The 27,923-nt window shown below is 37.5% G+C and overlaps 1 pseudogene; it reads left to right on the top strand.

Moving 5' to 3' along the window:
* Positions 1-5,760: 5,760 nt before the first annotated feature.
* On the top strand, positions 5,761-5,924 carry LOC130043193 (60S ribosomal protein L39-like; annotated as a pseudogene).
* The last annotated feature ends 21,999 nt before the right edge of the window (positions 5,925-27,923 follow it).

Genomic DNA, 27,923 nt, shown 5'->3' with positions numbered 1-27,923 from the left:
TTTGTTAGTTTTTGATACTGATGAATAAGACTAGACTTGCTAATCTTGAACTGCTCAAATGATGAAGGAAGCCTCATTCTTTCCTCAGTATTGGATGTGAAGCAGTCACTCTTATATATTAAGGTAGAATTGAATTCAAACCTGAAATGTGTTTACTTTTACATTCTTTACAAAAACTTTGATGAAGTTTGGCATCTTCATAAGTACATTTTTATGTCATCAAGATTTCTGTTTTATTTCCCCAAATGTTACCTCTTCTGCTTAATTGGAAATTACTCCTTTCCGACAATCAGTTTATCTTAAATGCATATTATCAGTGGGCCCTTTGCAAAAAGAGCCATTTAAATTTTATTTGGAATCAAGTCTCTCTACTTTGCTAGTTAGTGATTGGAACTTTTACATGCACTTAACTGTCTAATTTTAAAGTGCTTATATGAGCTGGAGATTTTTGTAGTGGTACAAAGACTATTTAGGTAAAACTGGGAACATTTAAAGTTATAATATACTAAAGTATATAATTTGTATCACACTATTAATGTTTACAATATTCTATGAGTTGCTGAGTTAAACTCAACAATATTTATATCCATACATTCAATTTTCTTATTTTCTTTATAAGCTAAAAATTATAATTTAGATGAAGCAATTTTGTAATTGTTGCTTGTAAAATGATTCCTGTTGCTCTGTTTCAGAGCTTGCAGAATCAGTTTTATTTATTCAATTTTTTTCCCAGAGCAGTTTTGAGTGCTTTTTCCATTATCTGTTGCTACACTAAACCACCTTAAAACTTAGTGGCATCTAACAACAGCTATTTTATTACTCTAAGTTAAAAATTCAAGCAGAGTACAAGGGTGATGCCTCTGCTTTATATGGCATTGACACTGAGGTGACTCAATTGGGGCTGAAGGGTCTCAGCTGGCTGTCCTGGGATCTTTGTGCCTCATGTTTGCAGGGCTGTTTTTTTTTTTAATTTTGCTTTTTGGGTCACACCCAATTATGTACAGGAGTTACTCCTGACTCATGCACTTAGAAATTACTCCTGGAGGTGGTTGGGGGACCATATGGGATGCTGGGAATTGAACTTGGATTGGCAAATGCCTTACCCAAGGCAAATGCCTTACCCGCTGTGCTATCACTCCAGCCCCTACAGAGCATTTTGATTTTTTTCCTGATCTTGACTCCTTATGGGTCCATCATTAAGTTATTCTGCCTAAATTTCTTTCTAGGCGCTAAGTCCTAGAGAAAGATAGCAAAAATTGTAAGACATTTTAAGACACAGATTTATGACACAGGGTCACTCCCACTGTATTCTGTTGGAAAAACAACACATGGGCATACATGTAAGTTCACTGCCTTGCTAAATATTCTGAATTTTCTGGAGTGAAACATCTCTAAACTCCACAATACTAACATCCCAATAGCAGCACACCAGATTGCATGGGAATGCAATGTACAAGCCACTTAAGCTCAACTAACAAAGACATTAACACAGAAGGTTCAGCTAGCAGCAACAACTTAGTAAACCTTAAAGACAAGGACTTAGTATGCCTTTGCTGAGACATAACAATTTTCACAAACTTTCTTTTACTGAAGTATATTTTGATAATTTCATTAGCCATTTAGTGGTAACAAGCAAGATAAAATAAATTATTGGGTCTGGAGCCATAGCGCAGTGGGTAGGGCATTTGCTTGGGTGAAGCCGACCCAGGTTTGAGTCCCAGCATCCCATATGGTCTCCTGAGCACCGCCAAGAGTAACTCCTGAGTGCATGAGCCAGGAGTCACCCCTGTGCATTGCCCATGTGACCCAAAAACTAAAAACATAAGTAAATAAATAATGTAAAAAAATATTTTGGGCCTGCTACAGGGGCAGGCTTGAGGGGTGGTTGGGAAAATTGGGACAATGGTGGAGGGAAAGTCACAGTGGTGTTGGGATTGAGGTTGGAGTATTGAATTCCTGTAATAAATACATCGTGAACAATTTACAAACTATGATGTTTAAAGGAAATTGGGGAAAAAGTACTCCCCCTACCCCTTCCCCAGAAGTACCACAACATTACACCCAGAGAGTTAAATATGCATAATTATATGGGTCCCCATGATTCTGAATCATAAATGATTAATATTATATAAAACATTTGGAAAGAAACGAAAAGGAGACATGGACATATTTTAGACTCAAAAGTGGAGATAGATTACTTCATCTCTTTGGAAAGAGATTGGCAATAGAGCCTACAGAACATCTGATTATTTGGGGGCATCATTATGTGACAAACACAAATGAGTTACATTTTTTAAGGTTACTATTATGTGTTCCTTAATCCAAATTATAATGTAAAGTTTAGTATATGACAGTAGGTATCTTTGTACTTTTCTTTGGGATCTATTGAATGTCTCATTTCTCACTAAATGAAAGTAGAAGTCATTGCCTCTTTGGCATGATATATTTGGCAATATAATGTTATTTGTACTGTTTTTTGCAAGATGAATATTAAGGCAACATTATTATGATCAGAAACACTCATTCTCCAAACTTAGTACAATTCTAGGCCTTGGATATACAAATGAAGATGAATAAAATAGCTTCTATTGTACAGTTATTTGACTCATTGGAACAAATTTCACATCTATGTTTTGATTCTATCCATTTCTACCCATGTCTTGGCATAATAAGAGTACAGTTTATTTCATTTCCCTCTAAGCTTGAGTTACTCCACATGATTATTTTTGGAGAAAGGATACTAATAGATGTGACATAAACAGTAACACAAAATGTGCTTGTGCAGTGGTGCTTGATTTATTTCTTTTTCCTGAATCATTATGTGTATTATAGTTAATATACATACATTCCAGTCAAAGAGGAAATATAGTTAATATACATACATTCCAGTCAAGGAGGAAAGTCTAGCTGAATCCAGAGATTAGGAAAGAACTGACAATTAGAGCCAGTTGAGATCAGCCAACCAGCCTGGATAAGTCGACTATTAGTTGACCTACAGATCCTTTGAGAAACACGAATATTTTTGCAAGCCTTTGAGATTTTGTAGTTTTTTTTTTAAACACACAAAACCTGCTTAAAATAAGTAAAATGACATTTTTAGGGAAGTAACATAAATGTGCTCTTGCCTTGCACATGGCCAACCTGTACAATCCTTATCACCCCCAAGCGCTGTCAGGAGTGAACCCTGGACACAGAACCAGAAGGAAGTCCAGAGTAGCACCAGTGTGGCCCAGAAAAAAAAAGTGTATTTCTAGCCTGTTTTGAAATATATTGGCATAAAGTTATAAAGTTACTAATACTTTCACTGATATTTTCATCTTGTTTCAGTTTTATTATAATGACTGTTGGTCTCTTATTCTCAGGCCATAAACGTCATCATTTTAGCCTTGGGTAGACAGACGAGAGGGCTGGAGGGCACACAATGCCACAGGCAGGATCGGGGTTTGACCCTCCAGTACTTGAAGTCTCTCAAGTAGCCCCTGAACTGCTGGGAATTGCCCAGAGATCAGCCAGGGAGAGACACCTTTTCTCTCCATTTCAAAGTACAGAGTTCAGTGGATATTAGTATATTCTTAAAAGCATACAATCATCATCATCACCTAATTTTAAAGCACTTTATCACACACACACACCACAAAAAAACAAACAACCAAACAAACAAAAAACCCATGTCCATTCAATTCTCCCCTCCATTGATGCTCTTCACTGCCACTGGTCTACTCTCTGTTGGTAGGGCCTATTCAGGAGATGTTGTATAAATGGTATCTTATGGTAAGTGTAGGAAGTTTTTGCCTCTGACTTCATTCATTTAACAAAATGCTTCCATTACGTTATTTTATAACAAAATAAAAGAATGTTATCTTATAACATAATAAATGTTATGTTATTTCAAGATTCATCCATGTTGTACTGTAAATTGTTCTTATTTGGAGTCAATAATATTTCATCATATCCATCACATTTTGTTAATCTATTAATCAGTTATTGGATATTTCAGTTTATATTCACCATAAATACTGCTACTATGAAAATTTGTGTGTAAGTTTATTTATCTATTTATTTTTGCTTTTTGGGTCACACCCGGCGATGCACAGGGGTTACTCCTGGTACATGCACTCAGGTATTACTCCTGGTGGTGCTCGGGGGACCATATGGAATGCTGGGAATCAAACCCGGGTTGGTCGCGTACAAGGAAATGCCCTACCCGCTGTGCCATTGCTCCAGCCCCGTCTGTAAGTTTTTGTTTGAGAATTTTCATTTCTTTTGAGTATATATACATTTTTTTAAAAAAGATACGTTTATACATATATAAATGTGACTCAAGAAATTTATTCTGATTTTCTGGGTCATATTTTCAGATAATTCTGTTGAACTTGTTGAAGAATGCCAAACAATTTTTCACAGTAGCAGCATCATTTTTTTAGTTGCATTTTATTTTATTCTTACCAGGCGTATACAAGGCTCCTCCCCAAATTTCCCATAAAATGTGTTAATTTTGTTAATTTTGGTTTTATTATGTTATTGTCATATAATATGAAATGCAATATTATGTAATTATGTTATAGCAGGTAGGGCATTTGCCTTGCATGCGGCCCACATGGCTGACTGAGGTTCTATTCCTCCACCCCTCTCAGAGAGCTCAGCAAGCTACCGAGAGTATCTCGCCCGCACGGCAAAGCCTGGCAAGCTCCCCGTGGCGTATTCGATATGCCAAACACAGTAACAGCAAGTCTCACAATGGAGACATTACTGGGCCCGCTTGAGCAAATCGATGAACAATGAGAGAACAGTGACAGTGACAGTGAACATAAATTATAGTTTTGCTCTAACATAGGGTATCTGTATGGAGTATCTGTAGTAGGATTTCCATCCAATTTCTTTTCTGTGCATGTGTGGGACATGACAGAAAAGGAACTACATTTTAGTCAAAATCCCATTAACTGGTCATAAAAAGGACAGATGATACCTGTAGACTTGATGTAAAAGTGGGAAACTATCAGTTGAAAATGAATAGAAAATAATATTACACTACCTCATATTTTATTTTATTTCTTTTCTTTTTTTAATTATTATTAGTGAAACACCATGAGGTACAGTTGTATATTTACAATTTTTTGTGCTTGGGTTTCAATTATACAATGATCAAATACCCATCCCTCCACCAGTGCCCATTTTCTATCACCATGGATAATATCCCTCCCACCCCCATCCCTCCCATCCCACCCTGCCTCTGTGGCAGGGCAATCCCTTGTGTTCTCTCTCTCCTTTTGGGTGTTGTGGTCTACTGACTCATATTTTATATAAAAATTATAGGTCCTTTCAAATAGTTGCCTTTGATATTTTTATAAATAAATAATTATTAACTCATTGATAGCAAAAGGATAGCGTTTGTCTAGCAAGCAGCCAGCCTGGCCGAGCCAGGTTCAATTCCTCTGCCCCTCTCAGAGAGCCTGGCAAGCTACCGAGAGTATTCAGTATGCCAAACACAGTAACAAGAAGTCTCACAATGGAGACATTACTGGGCCCGCTCGAGCAAATTGATGAACAACGGGAGGACAGTGTTTGTGTTTGTAATTTTAGGACAGTGAGTTTGTTTCACGCATATATCTTTTATATAATACTAAATTTTAAAAGTATTACTTTTGTACAAAATTATATACTTCATCATGTCGAGTTATTAAGAAGTCCATGATAAAAGTGGAGAGTGATCCTTTTTTTAATACTGTCATCAGAGCTGTGTGAATGTGGCTGTTCTTTGCCATGTCTTCCCACAAGACTTTTAGCATCAAACAGTTTTTGGTGAAGAAACGGAAGCAGAATTGCCCCTTTCCTCAGTGGATTCAAATGAAATTCAGTGGATTCGGATGTAAGATTGGGTGTAACTCAAGAGGAGACTCTGGGGAAGAACCAAGTTGGGTCTGTAAGGCGTCATGCATGAGACATGCACATGTGTGCTGTGATAAACTGGTAGTATCTTGGCACTTACAGTGGGTGGGCAGGCACGATGAGTCTAAATTCACATTTGTTTGAATTGAAAATCCGTTTTTTCCTCTCTAACTTCTGTACCAGGTTCCCAACTCAGTAATAAATAATCTGCGAGGCCCTGAAAAAATAGGTAAAGAGTGATTGTGGAAACTGCTGGTGAAATGCCCTTTACACAGAAATGACACAGATAACTAAATATCAAAAGGATATCAAAAGGATAGATAGTTGTTCTCAAAATGTATATCATCAAAAATAAACGTTAATTCAAGTAATTACATTAAGCTAAACATTTCTTTCTGGGACTTCTTCATTAAGGATAAGCAGTTTTATTTGTAGTTTCAAAGTTTTTGATCAAATTCCAGTAAGGTAAGGTAAAGGTAAAGGCCCTTCTGTTGTTCGTCGATTTGCTCGGGCGGGCCCAGTAACGCGCAGCAGGCAGCGCGTCAGTCTCATAATAAATTCCAATAAAAGAAATAAAAAAGTTTTACATAAAGTTGTTGTGCCCCCCTTTTTAAAAAAATTGAATCACTGTGAAATACATAATTACAAAGTTGTTCATAACTGGGTTTCAGTCATAGAATGTTTCATTACCAGTCCCTTCACTAGTATACATTTCCTCAGTTTCCTTACTGCCACTCCCTTCCCTACCCCCCCAGTCTGCCTCTATCGTAGGTACTTCTCTCTCTTTCTCTCTCTCTCTCTCTCTCTCTCGACTGTTATTTTGTTTAAAGAACACAGATATTGGCACTTTTACCTTTATTAAAATGATTTCACACAGTCTCACAGCAATTTTATTACAAAGTCACTCTTAGAGAAGCAAAACAGAACGTGAAGCAGGCTTAATTGTGTTTGTGCTGAATAAAACATTGGACCCTTAAACCATCCACCTACTTGCACTCAGCTGTACCTGTTGAAGCTCACTTTTGCTCATTAGTTTAGTCATTTCATGGTATGCCATTTTAAGGATACATATGCTTCCTATTAGCAATAATGAATTAATGGGGGACATGTGTAATATGATAGCAAAATTCAGTAAAAATTCTATTTGAACTTAATTCTGTGGGATCTGAACTGAAATCACAAAGGAGTACTCTGATCTTCACTGAAGAATAATTTGCCTACTGCTCTGGTTTGCAATTAATGAAAAGTCCTCAGGAAATCCCAAATTCTGATTAAAGAGACTTGATTATGATTAATGTATCCAAATTAACTGCCAAAAAGGAAGCCACCACATAATTATCTACATTGTTTTTCCAGTTTTAGATTCCTAGGGCTACACAGATACGTGCTTTTCTCCTGATCTTTCAAGATATATATTTGGTTTTTAACTTTTGATGAATAGGACGATTGTCCTTTGTTTCTGAAAATAGAAAATATTCAAGGTCTCTTTCATCTTTTTTCCCCCTTCTCTATGTTCTCTAGAAAGGGTACCAACTTGATATTTATTGAAAATTGCCATGAACACAGGATGGCAATGTCAAATGCACTTGGTCTGTGACTTTGCACGGTGTTGCCTTCCATGGAGCTTGGTTGGAATTTAGGAGAACAAAGACATTTTTTTTAGTATGTGTTGCATGAGAAGATACTAATTTGATTTTTTAAATTTAATTTCCTATATAAGAAGAGTAAATTAATTCAGACCAAATTTTTGTTGCATTATGTGTTTTTAAGGTATTGGGAATTGGGGGTGGGCTCCCAAGTAGTGTTTAGGGGTTCTGGGAATCACTTCTGGTGATTCTTTGCCTCAAGCTAGGTCTTGCTCTGGTTCTGTACTACTAGGGCTACCCCAGCACTTCTCAGGGGCCTCCAAGGCTATACACAGTGATTTTTTAAAAAAACTTATTTGAATCACCATGAGAAAGTTATAAGCTTTTATATTTGGGTTACAATCACAAAATGATCAAACACTCATCCCTCCAGCAATGCACATTTCTCATCACCAATCTCCCCAGTATAGCCCCCTTCCTCATCCTGCCCCTGCCTCCATAACAGACAATATTCCCATACTGTCTACTTTTGGACACTATGGTTTGCAATATAGACACTGAGAGGTCATCATGTTTGGTCCTTTATCTACTTTCTGCACACATCTCCCGTCCTGACTGATTCCTCCAGCCATCATTTTCTTAGTGATCCTTTCTCTATTCCATCTCCCTTCTCCCCTTTGCTCATGAGGCAGGCTTCCAGCTATGAGACAATTCTTCTGGCCCTCGTATCTACTGTCCTTGGGTGTCAGCCTCATGTTATGTTATTCTATAGTCCACAAATGAGTGCAGTTCTTCTATGTCTGTCCCTCTCTTTCTGACTCCTTTCATTTAGCATGATACTCTCCATGTCTATCCACTTATAAGCAAATTTCATTACTTCATCTCTCCTAACACCTGCATAGTATTCCATCTGTAGATGTACCAAAGTTTCTTTAACAAGTCATCTGTTCTAGGGAACTTGTATACTCAGCGATGTTTGAGGTCAGTGGTTCCATGGATCTTACTGAGTGGAGGCTAACATGCTTTTTGCATCCTATCACCTTGTACTATTACCCTTGCCAATTTTGCAAATATTTTTGTCATAAATATAGAAATGTTTCATCCAGTTATGTTAACTCGATGCTACTTAAACAGTAAATTGAGTATGTTATTTTCATTAGCAACTATTTACTTGAAGGAAACAGAGTGATAGTACCACAGTTAGGGTGCTTGCCTTACTTGTGACCAACCTGGGTTAGATCCTCAGCAGCCATATGCTCCCCTGAACCTGCCAAGAGTGAAAGCTGAGCACTGCCAAAGAGGGCCCCCAAATAAGCAAACAAAAAAGGAAAGAAACAATTTACTTGTATTGAAATCATCTGTGTGTTTTAAGAAAAGCACAAGTTACATAATTTGTAATTTACAGTAGCTAGAGTAGGGATTAATCAGCAGAATTATTATTTGCTTTTCCAAGTAACTTAACTGGTTTCCTCAGTATCTTTCAGTATCAGTATCAAGGAATACTTTATGTATACCAGTTGCTTTCTTGCATAATTTATTTCATGAGTTATCAGGATTATAGTGGAAAACTTTCGGTCACTTGCACCACATTGGGCAGTCCTGCGTGAGGTGTGGAGTATTGAACTCAGAACCTTGCACATGCTATGGAGATTCTCTGCCACTTGCACTAAATTCCCGACATCAAATTCGACTTTACTTCCACACTGTTTTTTACTCTGCTTTTAGACATTCTCTGCAACTCCTCTCTTGTCCTCCTCCCTCCCTCCCTCCCTCCCTCCCTCCCTTCTCCTCCCTCTCCTCTTTTCTTCCTCCCTTACCAAATTTATTCCTCCCTCTCTCCTTTTCGTTCTCCATTCCTTTCTTCGTTCCTTCTTTCATTTCTTTCCTTCTTTCTTCCCCCCTCCCTTCTTTGTTTCCCTTCTTGTCCTGCTCCCTTTTCTCCCTTTTTCCTCCTTCCTTTTCTCTTACCTTCCTCCCTCTGTCCCTTCCTCCTTTCATCTTTTCCTCACTCCTTTCTTCCTTCTTCTCTTCAGTTTTTCTTCTTTTCTTTCTTTATTCCTTCCTCCATTTTTTCTCTATCCCTCTCTTCTTTTTTTCTCATTTTTTCTTTTTCCACCTTCTTTCGTTCTCTCCAACATAGAACTAGATTCACAGATTTTCTAATTTTTAAATTACTACTTAAAATACCTTTTATTAAAGATTTTGTTCATTTAAGAAGCCATTGGAATGCCTTCTAGGGAAAATGTAACCTAAGGTAAATTTTTCTTTGTAGAATAAAATCTTCCAAATTTTAAATTTATGTCTATATACATAAGAAATATTTGCACATACAGTGATGGTATAATATAAATCTATTATTAGTAATATGTGCCTTGTTAGTTTAAATATTAATAAAAAACAATTACTAACTCTTGAATAAATACTAGAAGTTCTAGTATATTCTTCATATACTTCCATAAATTCCCTTGCATATTTCCTGGAATATGCATACCCCCTCTTAAAGCCACTGGAGGGAAATTAACACTTCTGACTTAATTATTGGCTGATGTAATTGCACCACTGACACCTTAGTTGTTTTGTTTTCTTCTAAGAATTCTGTGCCCACAATGATAAAGAAAATTCCCCTATAATGTCTGTTTTCATTAAAAATATATGGATGTAGCACTGAGGTGAATTTACATAGAGTGCTACATAATAAAACATCAACTCATCTTTCAGAGTAATTCCTGATTTTTAAGCAGCCATGAACTCCTTCGAAATAGCAGAACTTTTTGAATGTTCATTAAGCTATTTCAAAACCTTTACTCCATTTAAAACCAGTAGGGAGTTGCAGCAAACTACAGCCTTGCTTGATACACACATTTTTGTGTCTGGGAGGGCTGGAGATAGTCCAGCATAATGATTTTAAGATCTGTAGTATCTGTCACTCAAGAATTCTTTAAGAGACACAAAAGAATAATTAGTACAACATGTGTCTCAGAGTTTTAAAGACAATTAACTAGAGACATCAAGCTTTCCTTTCATTTTCAGCATATTCAATAAAAATAATGCTTTTATATTGGGTATGCACTTTATACTTTATAAGCATGAATATTCATTGCTAAATTTGATGCTTATATTAGCCCTGAGATTTTAAAAAATTACCTTTTTTAAAAAACTTTGAAAGTACTGATAAAGGATACATGGGTAAAACATCATTCCACAAATCTAAATGGAATAGACTACATCTAGAACTTGAGTATTCTGAGCCTGTTATTCTTTAAAACTGTTTTTTTGGGAGACTTGATTTATGCATTTATTAGTTTCCTATTATGTAAGTAAAATTTCCATAATGTTAATTGTAATCAATTCCTCTTTTGCAAACCACAGCACCCAAAAGGAGAGAGAGAACAAAAGGGAATGCCCTGCCACAGAGACAGGGTTGGATGGGAGGGGGGCTAGGGGGTGGGAGGGATACTGGGATTAGTGGTGATGGAGAATGGGCACTGGTGGAGGGATGAGTACTCGATAATTGTATAACTGAAACACAGGCACAAAAATTTGTAAGTCTACAACTGTACCTCATGGTGTTTCACTAACAAAAAGGAAAAAAAAAGAAAAAAAGAAAAAAAAGAAAAGAAAAGATGACAATGTTTTATATTAACCAAAATATAAAATGTATTTTTTGAAGAAGAAAATAAAATAAAACGAGCAGGAAAAAATTATTAACATACTAATCTGTGTAACATGGTGAAATAAATATTATTTGGAAGTCTTGGTGGGAAGGGGACCAACTGATTACTTATTCTGATTATCAAAGGCATGAAAAAAAGGTCAAACTGTTGCTCCTTTGGGCTCTTTTAGATTCTGGTTATACCTATTTGCCTATCCAGTGCTCACTATTTTCTTAGTATGAAAATTTCATGCAGATCTGTTCAATATTTTTTTGCACATTAAAACAATGCAATGTAAACTTCAATTTATTGTTTTGGCAAAATTTCTATAGAAAAATGTGTATTTGTATACAGTGAATATTAGAGAATAAAATTGTAATATACGTTATATATAATTATATATAATTACATATAATTGAAATATGTATATTTGTATACAACAGATATTAGAGAATAAATTTTGAATAGGAAAGTCACATGTTACCAAGACTGGTATCCTAACTCACAAGTCTTTGCAAGATAGAAGGTTTTCTATATCAAAGTCCAGAGTAGTCATTTTCCTTACATGTATTTTTGTGGAGGCTCCCAGTGTTTAGGAGCACCAGGGGCCTTTCTTTTCAATTCTTGGTTAGCCATTATTTGGTGTTATATCAGAGGATATGGTGATCATTGGGTCCTGTGGTGCTGGGAATTACTCAGGCCACCTTGGCAATGCCCAGCGGCCTTTAGAGTCACACGTGGGTATGTGCAGATGATCATGTGGTTATAGAAACTGAACCAGGGGTCAGTTGCATGTAAGCTATATAATCCTTAATGTGGAGGAAGGTGACAGACACTGGTGCAGATAAGATCTGACCTTGCAAAGCAGCCCAGAAGGCAAAACCTCATAAGAGGGAGTATCTGGGCAAAGTTGGCAAGAACAGGGTGTCAGCCAGCACGAGGTGGTTGGCCACGATCCTCACTCGATCTCCTACTAACATGAGCCCTCGACACAGAAACTGTCATGTATGCTTAGCAAGTTATCATAATTGCAGCATCTAGCATTGACAGCAATTAGACCAGGGCATAGCAGAGAAGGAGCAGTGATAGGCCAATAATGCTGAACTTCACGTGACTGAACTTTCTTGCAAGCCGAGACCCTCTGGAAAATATGTGTGTATTTGGCAATACTGTGCTTGGAGTATCACGCTTCACTCAAGTGAGAGAAGGAATCCAGACTTTCGATCTCCGATCTCCATTGATCAAGAATCAGGGATGCTGTCTTGTTTGCCAAGGCTTCAAAAAACAGATGGGCCAAACACGTAATGAGATTTAGAGACAACCGTTGGACCAGAGCTGTTACCAACTGGATTCCCTGGAATGTCAAAAAGACTCGGGGTCGCCCACCTATGAAATGGTCAGACTTCTTCGTCAAAACCCTGAATAAACGGTTTGAGGCTCTTCATGTTCCTGGAGCTAGCAGATGCCATTGGGCTACACTAGCACATGACAGGGACAAATGGAGACGTTACTGGTGCCTGCTCGAGCAAATCGATGATCAACAGGATGACAAGTGACAAGTGATACAAGTGATCTGGCAATAAAATGAACAGCCATCAGCTGTTCCTGGAGGGTGCTTCTCCACGCACTGGTTATCCTTTGCTCAATACCTGCCAGCACGCGGTGCACAACATGTCTGGGCACTATTGGGGGAAAAACTGTTCCCCAACACCTTAATCCTTGTCTTATCTCTCTGGCTCTACGTATTTTTATTAGGTTACTCAGATAACTTAAGTTCATTTGAAAGGATTTAATAATGGTGCTAACCAAATTAAGAATCCATAGAAAAATACTTGTCACATTATAAAATGAGATTTATTTATTATCAAATGATGGTGAGAATAATGACGAATCCTTATTGATTCTTACCTCAGTAAGCATTGATCCTTATTATTCATACCACTGCTTGATAAAAAATAAAGATCAATTTATAATGTTTTATGTTACTGAGAAAAGAATCAATATGGACTGACCCAGTTCATAGATGGGAGAGCACATTAAGGCTATGTATTCTGGCAGAATGACCCAAAAAGAACCCGAATTCCAGCAGGCTTTTAAAAGATTGCTAGCATTTTCTTAACTGGAAATTTGATGCCCACCAACTTGAAACAAAAGCATGAACATTAAAAGTGGGTTTTATTGAATGAGGGAACAATAGTGCGTTTTCTTGTTCTAAACTATACTTTAAAGTACAAAGTATATCTTACTTTACATCTTTAGATTAGACTTAGATTTAAAATCATGTTTTCATTGTGTTTCTTTGTGTTCTCTTTGCAAACTATTCATGTATGTTATTTTTCATCTTCATGGGAAAAATATGAAAGTTGTCTATTATGGAGGAACGTGGGGCTTCTAGCAAGCACTACAAAACTGAGTTCCTGTTCAAACCTGGGAACTGCTCCCATTGGAAGAGAATGCCCGTTTATACTCAATCTTTTTAGCGACACTGATGTCACAATATTATTGCCTGGTAATATTTTTAATTTTTATTAAATCGCAATGAGAATGAGCATTACAAAGCTGTTCATGATTAGGTTTCAGTCATACTATGTTTCAACACCCATCCCCCCACCAGCATAATTTTCCAGCACCAATGTTCCCAGTTTCCCTCATCTCATCCCCTCCCCTATACCTCAGCCCTTGTCTTCTCTCTCTCTCTCTCCCTCTCTCTCTCTCTCTCTCTCTCTCTTTCTCTCTCTCTCATTAAGTTGCCTGGTAATTTTCTTAAACATACTAGCTAAATATTTTTCATTACTATTTATAAGGTGAAATCCACACTAAGATTTATAAGTTGTTTCTTTTTTCTACTTAGTAGCACACAAGCATATTCTGTTTTTTCTTTGACAAGGGAGCATAGAATTGTTATATACTATATTCTTTTTGGCAGAAATTATTATTTTTTGATCACAAACCCACTTTCACTATTAGAAATGAAAAGAACCAGATTTATTGTCTGAAATTTATTGGGTATTTATAAAACAACAATTTCACAGCATTTGTGGGATAGAGAATACATTCTTGAGAATTATTACCATTGGACCACCAATAGAGATCTTTAGACTCAGCAGAATCACTGTGTCATCATTGGAACCTTTGAAAGGTTGGAGATGGTCTTGCTATGAGATTAGCAGGGAGTTAGAAGCAATGGTAGTTTTATAATCTTGGGGTTTAGATAACATTGAGAAAGAGGAGGACAGAGAATTGTGAAAAGTTCTTACTATGTTTGAACAACTTCAAATAGTACAATTAGGACTGAAATAGCCCAGCCCAAGAAAGAATTTTTCTTCTTAGTAGATAGATGTGTAGAGTCAGGTTCTTGAGATGGTATGTCTCATTTATCACGCACAAAATATGTTCTTTTTAGAAACAACTGTTGTCTTATTTTGAGGTAATTGGGCACAGAGAATATTTACTATCTTCGGTAACCTGTTTGCAGCTTTCACCTTCCACAAATGTGCGGAATTGTCGATTGGACTTCTCTCTGCTATTTTATTCTACCACGCTCTTTTGATTATTTTGAAGGTCTATGCTCAGATAGAGAAGGTGGTGAGAAAATAAGTAGTGCTTTTGACTGTGTTTTCCAGATTCCAATCTGAGTGATGGAGAAGAGGAATGTTTTAGTAATTGCAGCCCATTTTTGTACTGGTTTGATGTCCAAATCTGAAAAGCAATGTCTCGTTGTGTGTGTGTGTGTGTGTGTGTGTGTGTGTGTGTGTGTGTGCGTGTGTGTTTCATATTTCTTTAGGGTCAGGATGACCTTGTTCTCAAATGGCTTTTGGCAGATTGTCTATGACATTGTTCTCTCTGCTTTGCAATTTTTTGTTTTGTTTTGTTTTGAGCCACACCCTGCAATGCTCCGGGGTTAGTCCTGGCTCTGTACAGGAACTACTCCTGGAGGTGTTCAGGGACCATATGGGATGCTAGGGATTTAATCTGGGTTGGCTGTGTTCAAGGCAAAATCCCTCACTATTGTACTATAGCTGCAGCCCTGTTTTGCTATCTCTTACCTGCCAAGAAGTATTTTGACTCCAATTTGAAACTTCAAACCTAGAGAATAACAGCTAAATGCTACTAATTGTCTGCTTTACAAAAGCTTGTCAAGAACCCTGATGTTTAAGGACTGGTCTGGCAACAAAAGACATTGAACAATTACTGGTTCTAGGAGCTATATCTTTAGTATAGCACCATGACTTTAAAATTTCCCATAAAAACACAGTATTTCCTTCATCAGAGCAAAACAAGTCAAACCTTATGAACAAAATGCACGTGATTAATACTCAGCAAAACAAATGAATGCATAAAACACTCCTTAAAAAGCCTCATTATCTTTTAAAGCACATAAAAATTTTTCGAGTTGGCAAATCAATTTCTTTAATAATAGAATCATGTGGTATGAAATGAGAGAAGAAAAAGTATTCTTGTATATTTTCAAAACGTCATGAATTTAGTATTACCTTATGCTGATTCTGAACTGATTTTTTTAATGAATACTCATCATGTTTTTTTAAGACAATGTCGTTTTAAAAAATGAAAATGATATATCTAAAAGAAATTTATATCTTTTGGACAAGAGCATTTGCTCTATGCTGTATTTATCATAATGCATGCCTTTATATTAGAATAATGTCAATGGAAATACTTGAAGTACCTTGTTCTTTACAACTGTAATAATTTTTTTCACTGCCATTATTAGTTAATGATATTAAATTTTAGTAGTTTATAAAGTTTTTTTTAAATAATTATAGGAAAAAAGGCTAGAAGGGACAGTGAAGGCCATTTTCTATTCATCAAGGGATACGTACAACAGAAAGAAATCACACTCTTAAATGTATACGCACCTAATGAGGAACAGCCAAATATTTAAAACAACTGCTAACAGACTTTAAGGAGGACATTGCAAGCAGCACAATAGTACTTGGAGACTTCAACATTGCCCTATCACCTCTGGACAGATCAACAAGAGCAAAACCCAGCAAGGAATCATTGGCTTTGAAAGAAGAAATAGAAGAGAGAGGGCTTATAGAATTATACAGGGCTTTACACCCCCAAAAGAAAGAATACACATTCTTCTCCAGTGCACACGGAACATTTTCCAAAATAGACCATGTATTAGGACACAAAACACACCTCAACAAAATAAGGAAGATAGAAATAGTATCAGCCATCTTTTCAGACCATGATGCACTGAGGATAGAAGTGAATCACACACAGACACGGAGAACCAAATCAAACACCTGGAAATTAAACAACTCAATGCTGAACAATGAATGGGTCAGGAACGAAGTCAAGGACGAAATCAAAAGATACCTGGAAACAAATGAGAATGAAGACACGAGTTACCAGAACCTATGGGATGCAGCGAAAGCTGTATTAAGGGGAAAATTTATAGCTCTGCAAGCATATCTTAGGTCTGTAGAAATGGTGCACATAAACAACTTGACCTCACAGCTCAAGTCCTTAGAAAAGGATCAACAGAAAGAACCTAAATCAGACAGAAGGAAAGAGATCATAAAACTTAGAGCAGAAATCAATGACATGGAAACCAAAGAAACAATCCGAAAGATCAATGAAACCAAGAGCTGGTTCTTCGAGAGAATAAACAAGATAGATAAACCACTCGCAACACTCACAAAGAAACAGAGAGAGAGAACCCTAATAAACCAAATCAGAAATGAGAAGGGGGATATCACAACCGAAACCAAAGAAATCCAAAAGATCATCAGAGACTACTTTGAAAGTCTGTATGCCACGAAACAAGATAACCTAGAAGAAATGGACAAATGCCTGGACTCCTATAATCTCCCAAAGCTGAATCAAGAAGACCTGGAGTATCTGAATAGACCTATTAACATCAACGAAATAGAAACTGCAATCAAAAGTCTTCCCAAAAACAAAAGCCCGGGCCGGATGGATTCACTAGCGAATTTTTCCAAACATTTAAAGAGGACCTGCTGCCAGTCCTTCTCAAGCTATTTCAGGAAACTGAAAAAACAGAAACCCTCCCAAACAGTTTCTATGAAGCCCATATCTCTCTAATACCAAAAGGAAACAAAGATACCACGAGAAAAGAAAACTACAGGCCGATATCCCTGATGAACATGGATGCGAAGATTCTCAACAAAATACTAGCAAATAGAATTCAACTATTCGTCAAAAAGATCATACATCATGACCAAGTAGGATTCATCCCGGGGATGCAAGGCTGGTTTAACACTAGGAAATCAATCAACATAATCCACCACATCAACAAAAGAAAAGATAAAAATCATATGATCATATCAATAGATGCAGAGAAAGCATTTGACAACATCCAGCACCCATTTATGATGAAAACCCTAGCCAAAATGGGGATAGAGGGGACTTTTCTCAATATAGTTAAAGCCATCTACCACAAGCCTACAGCAAGCATCGTCCTCAATGGCGAAAAACTGAGAGCCTTCCCTCTAAGATCAGGGACGAGACAAGGATGCCCACTCTCTCCACTGCTGTTCAATATAGTATTGGAAGTGCTTGCAATAGCGATTAGGCAAAAAAGGATATTAGGGGCATCCAGGTAGGAAAGGAAGAAATCAAGCTCTCGCTATTCGCAGATGATATGATACTATACTTAGAAAACCCTAAAACCTCTATCAAGAAACTTCTAGAAACAATAGGCTTGTTTAGTAAAGTGGCAGGTTATAAAATCAATGCCCAAAAGTCCATGGCTTTCCTATATACAAATAGTGAAAGATAAGAAAAAGACATGAAGAAAACAATCCCATTCACAATTGTGCCCCAGAAAATCAAGTACCTAGGAATCACCTTAACTAAGGAAGTAAAGGACCTGTACAAAGAAAACTACAAAACTCTACTTCAGGAAATAAAAGAGGATATGAGGAAATGGAAAAATATCCCCTGTTCATGGATCGGGAGAATTAACATTGTCAAAATGACAATACTTCCCAAAGCACTGTATAAATTCAACACAATCCCTATTGGGATACCCATGACATTCTTCAAAGAATTGGAGCAAACACTCCTGAAATTCATATGGAACAATAAGCCCCCACGAATAACTAAAGCAATTCTTGGGAAAAAGAAAATGGGAGGAATCAACCTCCCTAACTTCAAACTCTACTACAAAGCAGTAATAATTAAAACAGCATGGTACTGGAGCAAAGGCAGAGCCGTAGACCAATGGAACAGGGTTGAATATACTGACGTCCCCACCCAAGCATATGAGCATCTAATCTTCGATAAGGGGGCAAGAAAAGTGAAGTGGAGCAGGGAAAGCCTCTTTAACAAATTATGCTGGCAAAACTGGACGGCTATATACAAAAAAATGGGCTCAGATCTCTGCCTAACTCCATGTACAAAAGTAAGATCTAAGTGGATTAAAGACCTCAACATCAGACCGGAGTCTATAAGATACATTGAGGAAAATGTTGGCAAAACCCTTCATGACATAGAAGCTAATAGTGTCTTCAAAGATGTCACACTGCTGGCCAAGCAAGTGAAAACAGAGATAGATAAATGGGACTATCTTAAACTAAGAAGCTTCTGCACCTCAAAGAAACAGTGACCAAAATACAAAGACAGTCAACTGAATGGGAAAGGATATTCGCCAACTACACATCTGATAAGGGGTTAATTTCAAGGATATACAAAATACTGGTTCAACTCCACAAAAAGAAAACATTCAACCCCATCAAAAAGTGGGGAGATGAAATGAATAGAAACTTTGACAAAGAAGAAATCTGAATGGCTAAAAGACACATGAGAAAATGTTCCACATAATTAATCATCAGGGAGATGCAGATCAAAACCACAATGAGGTACCACCTCACACCACAGAGACTGGCCCATATCCACAAGAACAAAAGCAACCGGTGCTGGCGCGGATGTGGTGAGAAAGGGACACTCCTTCACTGTTGGTGGGAATGCCGACTAGTTCAGCCCTTCTGGAAAACAGTATGGATGATTCTCAAAAAACTAGAAGTTGAGCTCCCATTTGACCCAGCATATATCCCAGAGAGGCAAAAAAGTATAGCCGAAGTGATATCTGCAATTGTCTGTTTATTGCAGCACTCTTTACAATAGCCAGAATCTGGAAAAAACCTGAATGCCCGAGAACAGATAACTGGTTGAAGAAACTCTGGCACATTTACTCAATAGAGTACTATGTAGCTGTTAGAAAAGACGAAGTCATGAAGTTTACATACAAGTGGTACTACATGGAAAGTATCATGTTAAGCGAAATGACTCAGAAAGGGATAGACATAGAAAGATTGCATTCATCTGGGGAACATAAAGTAACAAAATAGGAAACTAACACCCAAGTATGGCAGAGATTAGTACCAGGAATTTTACTCAATGACCCGGAGGACAACCACACATGTTAGGGGAAGGGGGAGCTCAGAAAGAGAAGGGAACACCAAATAAAGGGTGTTGGGAGGATCCGCCCACGATGGGAGAGCATGCTGAGGGTAGACTGTCGACCAAGCATGATTGCCACTCAATGCCTCTTTTGCAGACCATGGCACTCAATAGGAGAGAGAGGGAAATGCCCTGCCACAGAGGCAGGGTGGGATGGGAGCTGGGGGGGGGCAGGGGATGCTGGGGTCCGTGGTGGTGGGAAAGCACTGGTGGAGGGATGGGTGTTTGATCATTGTATAATCGAAACCCAAGCACAAAAATGTGTAAGTCTACAACTGTACCTCATGGTGCCTCACTATTAAAAAATAAATAAATACAAAAAAATAATTATAGGAATTTTTCTTTCTTTAGATTTTTTTTTTGACCATACACAGTGATACTTAGGACTTACTCCCCTCTCTGTGCTCAGGGGACCATATGAGGTGTCAAGAACAGAATATGAATTGGCCAAGTGAAAGGCAAGAGACATACTCTGTTCTCTTCCCCTCCTTTACCCCATCCTGCAAGGATTTTTAAATATAAAAAGAATTAGAGCCAATAGTAGAATGGTTCGATATCTCTAACCTTCAGAGTTTTGTGCTTAAGGTTAATCTGTTTTGGCCATTCCTTTTATCTTTCCTTATTGGATTGCTTTAAAAACAATTTAAAATCACTTCATTTATTATATTCCGTGTCTTTAAACAGTAGTGTTTTTATAGAGTTTTTAAAAATTTTATATAAATTTATCTAAAATAATATAAGTATACAATGATCTCTTGAAGTTAAATTTTCTCAATTGTCTTGTAATTTTCTTTTTTAATATTTATAAACTTATTCATGATGAATTATTATATTCAATATTCCAATACTAATTCCACCACCATTGTACCATCCCACCATCATTATTTCCAATTTTCCCAGCCACTACCCAAGCCTGTCCCAACTGTCTTGTAATTTTCTTACTGGTGTCTTTGAATAAGTGTTCAGGCAATATCCATTGTATTTGTGGAGACACACATTACTATGTCACTTAAGACTTTTATTTATTTATTTGGCCGGGGTTGGGGGGAGGGAATTGTGTGGCATCTTGCTCTCTCTATGCTCAAGGATCACTCCTGGTAATGGTCAGGGACTATATGTGGTGCTGGAGTTCGAACCTGTGTTGGCCACATGCAAAGAAAGCACCTTGCCCACCATACTTTCTTTTTACCCCACTTAAATCTTTTAATCTTTCTGTTTGCTTATTCAGTCACCATGTCTGCATTAATACCTACATATTTTTCTTTTGCTTAGATTTTTTTCTTGGAACACCTTGGGCTACTTTGTCCTTTAGAGTTTGCCATGTTCGAGATAATGTTAAAGGTAACCGGTTTGATCACATTCATAATTCTACTATCTCTTTAAGTAAGTAAAGTAAAGTAAAGGCCCTCCCGTTGATCATCGATTTGCTCGAGCGGGCCCAGTAACGTCTCCATTGGACACTTTGTTGTTACTGTGTTTGGCATATCGAATATGTCACGGGGAGCTTGCCAGGCTCTGCCGTGCGGGCGAGGTACTCTCGGTAGCTTGCCAGGCTCTCCGAGAGGGGTGGAGGAATCGAACTTGGGTCAGCCATGTTGGCTGCGTGCAAGGCAAACGCCCTACCGCTGTGCTATTCCTGAAAATACTTAGTGAATTCTTTTAAAAAAATTTTTTTCCTGTCATACCCAGTGATGCTTAGGGGTTACTCTAAGTGACTCTGCACTCAGGAATTGCTTCTGGGCAGTATTCAGGGGATCATATGGTTGCTGGGGATTGAACCCAGGTTGGCTGCTTGCAAGTCAAGTGCCCCTCACACTGTTCTATCACTCTGGCCCCAATACCTAGTGAATTCTAGAGATTTAGTTGAATTTGAGTTTAATTTTTCTAGAAATGTTATTTCAGAGGTGGTGTTATATACTTACATAAAGAAGTACAGAATCCAAAGTTATTCTTTCTGTAATTATTGCTTAGACTCATTAAAGATAAGCTATTTTTTAGTTATGTCAATAATTATTTATTTTTGGATACATATTGAAGTAGATAAATGACATTTCCAATTGTTTAGATATAGATAGTCTGGAAAAAAAGTGGCATTAACTGATGACTAAGGATAAGACCTAGAGACTGGAAAAATGGGTTGCCACTAGCTAAGATGGGAAAGGTTGTGGGTTAGCAAATTTTGTACATAGTGAGAATGGAACCTGGGGGTCAGATTTAGAAATGTTCTCTTGTAACTATCAGCTAATTGTATGAGTAAGGGTTTAAGAAGAGTCAGAAGTCAAATACTCACATAAGTATGTTATATATTTGAGTGATATTAATTTCTGTCTATAGATAGAAAAAAGTATAAAGACAGGGATAGATAAAATGATTCAACGAGGGGCTTTTTCAATAAGTACGTAATGCTTTTGTCTTTGTGTGTTATACTGAAGCTTGAAGTCTACAGGACTAGCAGTTGGTAATAAAGGAAGGATGAAAAATGGGGGAGAGGAAGAACATGGAGCAAGATTATGGAATACATAAGCAAGATCTATTTGCAATGCCTTTGACAGGAATGGTATATACTTCCTGAAGGAATGAGGATCTTTTATTAGAGATAAATAAACATTTACTTATTTCTGAGATCAAAAGGCTAAAGGATATTCCCAGAATAAGTCAACAAATTTTAATATTAACCCCTATCTCATACCGATGAGAAAAGTTGACAGATAAAAGAAAAGAGGTGATAATTTTCAAATGGCTTCTGCTTCAATTTTGCCCTTTAAGTATTTCACAATGATGTCTCCCGAGACCCAACTTAACCAGAAACATATAAGATAGCAATTATGGCTAGACATAGTTAGTACATAACAAAGACAGCACAACATCCCAATAGAAATGTTAGGTTATTGGATAGAAGAGCCTGGAGTTTGAGAAAAAAATGGGTAAAAGTTTAGTACATAGTTGGTTTTTCATGGTTAAAGACCAAATGCATTTAGCCAAGGATTATGAGTGATAGAGAAAGCAATAAGTGTTAGGATTTAAGTCTGGCACTCTTAAATTTTGGAAAATTTGGGAGGAGAGAAAGCATGAAAATAAGCACTGAGACACATGGCTCGAGGGTTAGTAGAAAAATGAGGAAGGTAGAGTGTCCTGAAAGTTTTGTGAATAAAGCATATTAAGAAGGAGTGAAGGACAGACAAAATGTAATGAAGACTGAGTGTTGATGTTTTTGACGACTTAGGAAGAGTAAACAGAGAGATTCAAGTCTGCTGAATGGATCCAGATGGTTACTTCCACCTAAGATGTTAAACAGAAGACAAAGAAGCCTGAGATGATATGGCAAGTCAGGTAAGAGGAAAAGCAGATGTGTAACACTTAAAAATGTCAAGAGAATAAAGTTATTCAAAAAGAAATGGTAGTCATGAGAGCTTGTAACTATATCCCACAGTAATTCAATAAAATAAAAAAATAAATTAAAAAAAAGAACTGGTAGTAAAAAATACGCAAATTATGGTTTTTCTAGTTTTGATTTACTGACATGAGAGTTCAATCAAACACTTGAATATAAGTAGTTTCTTTTTAGGAAGTTATCCTCAGAAGCTAAATGTTTGGAGTGAGAAAAGACAAGAAAAGGGGAAAAATCAGTGTGTAGTAGTGAAATGGGTCTCATTCTAGGAATATGTGTGGGAGATTACTTAGAATTTTAACTCTAAAGAAATAAAGACCGTTCATAGTTTTTGTCCTGGTCAGTTACAAATTACCACCAGATGGTATCTTGCTTTGTTAGGATTACTTATAATAAAGTTATACAGATGATTTAACCAACAGAGATATACTTTTTATTGTTACGGAAATGAGAATTCTGAGATTAGGATGTTGTCAGTGAGTGATATATTCTTCTGAGGGCCAGAATGAAGGAGTTGCTCCAAAATTCTCTTCTGGCTTGTTGATGGCAGTATTTTCCCTGTGTATTTACACCATCTTCCTTTAGTTCATGACTGTGTTCAAGTTTACTTTTTCAAAACAAAATTATGGATACTTGAACTAAGATCTATCCCAATGACCTAATTTTAATTTAATGACTTCTGTAAATTTTCTATTTCCAAAACCAGACATATTATGGAGTACTGAGAGGTACTGGGAGTTGGGCTTTATATATGACTTCTTTCTTTCTTTCTTTCTTTCTTTCTTTCTTTCTTTCTTTCTTTCTTTCTTTCTTTCTTTCTTCCTTCCTTCCTTCCTTCCTTCTTTCTTTCTCCCCTCCCTCCCTCCCTCCCTCCCTCCCTCCCTCCCTCCCTCCCTCCCTCCCTCCCTCCCTCCTTTCTTTCTTTCTTTCTTTCTTTCTTTCTTTCTTTCTTTCTTTCTTTCTTTCTTTCTTTCTTTCTTTCTTTCTTTCTTTCTTGGTCATGCCTGGCGATGCACAGGGGTTACTCCTGACTCAAGCACTCAGGAACTACTCCTGGTGGTGCTCGGGGGGGACCATATGGGATTTTGGGAATCAAACTTGGGTCAGCTGCAAGCAAAGCAAATGCCCTACCTGCTGTGCTATCGCACCAGCTCCCCCTTTTTTTGGTGGAAACAATTCAGATTATAATCAGTGTTGTTAGCTTTATGCATTCTAGGATCTCTTATGATAGTGCTGAACAGATATCTATAAATTGATTAGTAAAGGACATACTGAATTGTATTAATGTATTTGAGCAATTTATCTAGTCAGTGGTTAAAGTTTGAGGTGGTTTACTTAATTTGTTTAGTGAAACTAAAGCTGAATTGGAGGTCAAAGAGCCCTCATTTAAGCCAAACAGAGATGTATAGGTATTACTAATTATGACTAATAACCTGAAATAGTCTATTATTGCCAGGCAAAGTTGGTTATTAATTTTATATTTTATCATCAAGTTGCTAATCACCTTTTTATGCATCTATTTAATATGTTTTCTAACTTTTAGCACTTCTCTTTCCAGCCTCATCCTTAATCTCATTTGATAAACTTGCTCTCAATTCCACTAAGAATATAAAAATCAAGTAATCAGAAAAGCACTTTCATAAGCATACCTGCTCCCTGTCATCTGCTAGGCAAATGTTCTTTTGTTTGTTTGTTTACTTTGTTTTGGGATCACACCTGTTGGTTTTCAGGGATTACAACCGACTTGATGCTCAGGGATAACTCCCAGAGGGTTAGGGCGACCTTATGGGGTTTGAGGGATTGAACCCAGGTTGGGTGCATGCAAGGCAAGAGCTCTGCTCACTCTAGCTCATGAATTATCTTTTCACGAATGCACAAACATTCATTGATAGTGTATAATCCATTTAATGCATGTAATGTTAAAATTAAGTTTCCTAAGATTTTTTTCGAGGTTTATTTTTTAAGTTTTACTTTAGGCACTATGATTTACAATAGTGTTAATGGTAGGATTTTATGCATAAACGTTACAGCAACAATACCTTCATCAGAGTACCTACTTAATTTCATCATTGTTACAGTGTTCCACCCCCATAAGATGCCTCCTTGTCCCCTTCTTTGGTAAGCTTCTTTTTGAAGACCAATTCTCACTTTCTGTTGCCTTTGGGCATTTGTTTTGTCCTTTTTTTTTTTTTAATATCACATACAAGAAAGATCATTCTGTATCTGTCCTTCTAATTTCACTGAGCATAATATTATCCAGATTTATCTATATAGGAGCAAATTGTATAATTTATTCTTATAGCTGAATAGTAAATTCTACTGTATATATGTACCATCATTTATTTATCCAGTAATCTGTTCTTAGATACTTTGTTTCCAGATTTTGGTTATTGTGGTTAGTGCTGCAATTTACATGGGAATATAAATGTCTTCTCTAAATAGAGGATTTGGCCCCAAAGGTTAGATACCAGGAAGAGGAATTGTTTGTCATATGGAAGTCAATTCCCACGTCTTTTGAGAAGTGTCTACATTGTTTTCTAAAAAGGGAAAAACCAGTTCATATTCCCATCAGCAGTGAATGAGGATTTCTTTTTCCATACTTCCATGCCAATATTGTTTTTGTCTTTTGTGATGTGTGTCAGTCTCACAGGTGTGAGATGATGTTTCATTATTATTTTAATTTGCATTTTCCTGATGATAAATTATGTAAAGCATTTTTAAAATAAGTTCTTTGCCTCTCTGTATATATATTCTTTGACAACATTTGTGTTCATGTTTTCCCCCCATTTTTGATGGGGTTGTTTGTTTTTTTCCTTGTTAAGTTCTACTAATTCTTTATATATATTGGATATTAACTCTTTGTCAGATGAGCTGTGGACTTGTAGATTATTATATATAACCACTAAGGATATTGGCCTGTAGTTTTCTCCCTTAATTTAAAAAACATTTTTATTTTTTATTTTGCATATGGCAGAGTCTCCTGCCCCCACACCTGGCTGTCCTCGTCGGGGCCCCTTGGAGGGGAGCGGGTTGAGTTTCCCTCCCCGCCCCGACCAGGGCTCTGGCAGCCAAAGACCTCCAGAACCAGCCACCACCATACTGAGACCACTCTCCGCACACATTAAGGTACTGGTAGAGGAAGAGAGGCATGCGGGTCCCGGGGCTGAGATCTCCAAGCCTGCTCGGATTGGGGCTGAGCATCCTCCACCAAGATCCTCCAAATTCCAGTATGCGGGGTCATACCCACCAACTGGCCCCCTGGCGCTGTGTAATCCCATCAACGGCCAAGACTCAGAGACTATAAAACCCAGCTCCTGGAAGCGTGTGGCTGCATTCGCGGCCGCGTGATATCTTATTATCTTATTCCTACTTTGGACAAACTGGCAGGCTACCAAAAGTAACCTGCCCACATGGCAGAGTCTGGCAAACTCCCCGTGGTATACCCAATATGCCAAATACCAGTAACAATGGTGGGTCTCATTCTCCTAACTCTGAAAGAGCCTTGAATATGGGACTTTTTAAAAAAATCTCAGGGCTAGGATGAAGGAGACATTACCGGGGCCTGCTGGAGGCAATCGACGAATAACAGGATGGTCGTGATCGTGATTTTGTTTTCAATGTTTAACTGCATTTGTTATTTGAACACCAATCCCACCACTGTTACACCTTCCCAACACCATATTTTGGATGTTTCTACCCTGAAGTCTAACTCCTGCCCCAGAGTAAAACTGACATAATTTATTTTGCATTGGTTGCTATGAATAAATCACTGAAAATGCTCCAAAAAACCTTCCTTAGTGTGTGAAGATTGTTGTATTTCACCCAGGGGCCATTAAACTCTTCTATAAGAGATCACTAATATAGGTTGAGCCTTGTGTGCTTATGTATATATCTATATGAGTTATATATCCATATATGTCTATATTTGAAAAAATATATTTCCCTCTAAGATTGGTTGCCTTTTACTTTGAACCCCATAAAATGTGGTGTGATACTCTTGGAATTTGAGTGGTGTGAAGTATGAGATATTGGTCCAGGAATAGGTTTACTCATGCGTGAGATACTGCCCAAGCATGTGGAGAGTGGCTGTGAGCCTGGTGGTGGTTGCATTCTGGAGGTTTTTGGCTGTTGGGGCTGGGTCCTTTGGGGCCGGCAGGGGCCTGACCAGCTCCCCTCCGAGTTGTTCCAAGTGAAGCAGCCTGGCTATGGCCAGTCGTTTTATGCTCTCTTCCAAGAGAGGACATGGTGATACTTGGGTACTTTGGTGCTGGGGACATGGGGACCACCCAGTGGTATTGGGGGTCTCCAGATCTGCATAGGATGGTGCTCGAGGGACACTGTGGGGCCAGGAAATGAACTGGGGTTAGCTGCAGGCAATGTATCTGACTTAACTCTTGTAATTGTTCTCTAATCCCTTTGGGGAGTTTTTTGACTGCTGTTTGATATTTATTTATTTATTTATTCATTCATTTATTTTTGATTTTTGGGTCACACCCGGTGTTGCACAGGGGTTACTTCTGGCTCATGCACTCAAGAATTACTCTTGGCGGTCCTTGGGGGACCATATGGGATGCTAGGAATCGAACCCTGTTTGGTCTTGTGCAAGGCAAATGCCCCCACCCGCTGTACTATCGCTCTAGCCCCCACTGTTTGATTTTTTGGCTTTAATTTCTTCCTAGGGTTTCTGTTTCTTTATCATTTAGTCCTTGAAAAGTTTGTGATCCTAAATATTGTACTTTTTTTCTGTTTTATACAAGTTATTGCATAAAAATGCTTATAGAGATCCTCAGATAGTCTTTTGTAAATTTTTAGTGTCTAATGGAAGATTTCCTCTTTTATTTTTATTATATATTAGAGTTTTCTATTATTTTTCCTAGTGAGCCTAGTTAAATATTTTTCCATTTTTGTGGAAATTTTACAAGAGCCATCTCTTAATTACATCAATCATTTTTAAAT

Source organism: Sorex fumeus, unplaced genomic scaffold, assembly GCF_029834395.1.
Source record: "Sorex fumeus unplaced genomic scaffold, SorFum_2.1 ptg000115l, whole genome shotgun sequence".
In the NCBI taxonomy this organism is placed as follows: domain Eukaryota; kingdom Metazoa; phylum Chordata; class Mammalia; order Eulipotyphla; family Soricidae; genus Sorex; species Sorex fumeus.
This window is presented reverse-complemented; position numbering and strand designations above follow the sequence as displayed.